The following is a 2,622-nucleotide window of genomic DNA, read 5'->3' as shown; positions in this document are numbered from 1 at the left end:
TCAGCTCAGAAGTCTGTGGTTCCAGGCCCCACTCTCACCCCCACCCAGGCTGCCTGTTCAGGTTTTACTGGGGTCCCAGAGGTGACATCAAGGCCTCCAGGTCTGCTGTAAAAGCCAAACTCAGTCTCACTATCCAGGGCTGGACATGCTGTTGAGCCTGGAGAGCTGCAGCTGCTCCTGGGCCCTGTTTGTTTCTGCAGTCAAGGAGCTGTGAAAAGTTTGATTTCTTGTAGGGCATGCAGAGCTCTCAGCAAAACCAGGCTGTGGTCCAGAGTTGCACCAGTGCCTGCTGTTAGAACCGCCCTATGCTAGAGGGTACTCCTTCCCCAGAACCCTGCTAATGTGAGTAAGCTGCCTTTACTTAAGAATAAATATAATTAATGACCAGAATGTTGATTTTGTATGCAGTGATCGTCCCCAAAGGTCTTCCCCCTCTCTAGAGAAATACTAATTAGTTGAATTTCGTCACCTCAAAGTCAAGTTCATTTTCAGTTACCAGAAGGCTTCATAGCTCTCTTCACCATTTCAACAAAGGACCATCTCTGTAACTGATTTTGTTTTTTAATTTTGGTACTTTTCATTTATTCTTGCATTTTTGAAATAGGATGGTGTTCTTTCACTGCCAGAGTGTAGTCTGCTCTGGAGCGGAGAATGACAGTGTGTGTGATACAGAATGATACAAGAAAATGGGATTGTAGAGGAAGAAGAAATTTTAACCAAAAACACCACAACAATCACTTCTCTTGGGGGAAATTGTACCGAGATCCCTTCTGACACTGCAGATTAGATGGGCTCAGAGGGAGGGTTATCAGAAGTATATCAGAAGTATCTGAAGTTCCAAAGTATTCCACACCTCTGAAAATTGAACCATTTCTCTGTGAGCTGTCAGTGGTGACACAATCCACCCATTAAACTGCATAGATCAGCCTCATTTATCTAGGAAAAGATAAGACTGCTGCTGTGTCAGGCAATTGGAAATCTGATCCTGAAATAACTATAGTATTTTGGTGATGCATGAACACCAGGAGACAGGCTCCTTGGTGTTACTGATGGGAGTACTGGTGGCAGTCAGTCTCCTGTATGGGGCTGTGAAGACAGGGTCACTGCCTCAGAGAATGTGCAGTCTGGAGAGGTGCTGTGCAAACCAGAAGATGGAATGGAGGTTCACCTTGACTAGATTTCTTGCTTAGCTGTTCTATTTTACTGTTTTGAAAGCATAGGAAAGGGTTTTTTTATATTTTACTTGCCTAAGGACAAGGCAAAAATGTGGCCAGCTTTCATTTTGTTTAAAGGGTCTTTGCTTTATTGAGAAGTATGTTACCACACCCACAAGGGAGCTTTGAATGTGTCTATTTCAGTGCCTTTATATGAGGCAGAACTTCCAAGACAGCACCAAAGGGAAAAATGAGGTCACTGTAAAGCAATGGCTAGAAATTGTAAATAGGATTGCGTACAGGGCTGATGCAGTAGATGGGAGTGATAGTGATGTTTGATGTTTACCATCTGTGCCCAAGAAAAGGAAAACATCCTGAGACACAGATGGCCAAGTACACTTTCATGCTGTTCTTTTCAGAGAGGAAAAAAAAAGTAGTTTCTAAATGCAGTTCTCTTAACTTTCAGTTATGCAGTGCACTAAAGGCATGCCTTTGTGTTTCTTTGATTTCACTCTGATCTTCTGATTACTTATTTGTCATCAGACACAAAAGTGTATCAGTTGTCTGTTGAGATCCAGTTCCAACTTTTTGGATTTTTACCTTTCTGGCTTAATAGAGCATGGAATAATACTGGCTGGCACTAGTGGATTGAAAAAAAAATAATGTTCAAAAGTAGGGGCCATGTCTCTGTGTAGGCATAAAAGTAAGATAAATGCAGAATTGGGCTTGGGAATGAGGCCCCAATGCCTAAATGCCACCAAGCACTGAGGAACCAGAATACTTCAGACAGTAGGTATCTTACTGATTCTGGTCATAAATCTTCAGTGAGTTTTCTGTGGGTTGAGGCCTGCCACTGTGTGGAGTAGAGATACAGGTTAGGGAGCCTTGCTGACCTGTACAGTGATTTGTTTGGAAGTGAAGATGCCATTTGCCTCAAGACTTACTGATACAGATTGTGTGTTTGACACCCAGGACCTACAGTCAGTGACAGAGTTGTAAAGAAATCAGCATTTCCAGTTATCCCTATCAGTGCAAAGGTATTGATACACTGCAGTCGTCTCATCCAGGTTTCTTATCACTTCTTTTCAGCACAGTGCAGAATGTCAAAGCAAACTTGATTTTTTTCTTTTTGCAAGAAACTAAAAGGGCCCACTGCAAGGTCCAGATTTCGGTGTAGAGTTCCTCCTGCATCTTATTTGCAAAGCTGAGTTATAGCCCTCTAAATTACAAACAAAAGCACTGGCCAACTCTAGCTAACAGCTCTGATGGATGCTATTATATTTCTGCTGCTAGTTGGCACTCAACCCTCACTATCTCATCAGCATAAAGGGATGCTGTCAACTTGACAAATTGTGTCTTCCTTAGAGGAGGGGAAAAAAGCCGTACCTACTATTGTTCCAAAGCAGCCTTTACAAGAACAGTGACTAGAAGAGAGTGAGGATGAAAGCAGGGTGCTATTTCACTGCCT

The sequence above is a fragment of the Corvus hawaiiensis genome, chromosome 6 (genome assembly GCF_020740725.1).
Source record: "Corvus hawaiiensis isolate bCorHaw1 chromosome 6, bCorHaw1.pri.cur, whole genome shotgun sequence".
NCBI classification, from domain to species: Eukaryota; Metazoa; Chordata; class Aves; order Passeriformes; family Corvidae; genus Corvus; species Corvus hawaiiensis.
The sequence above is the reverse complement of the archived record's forward strand: the minus strand, read 5'-3'. Positions refer to the sequence as shown.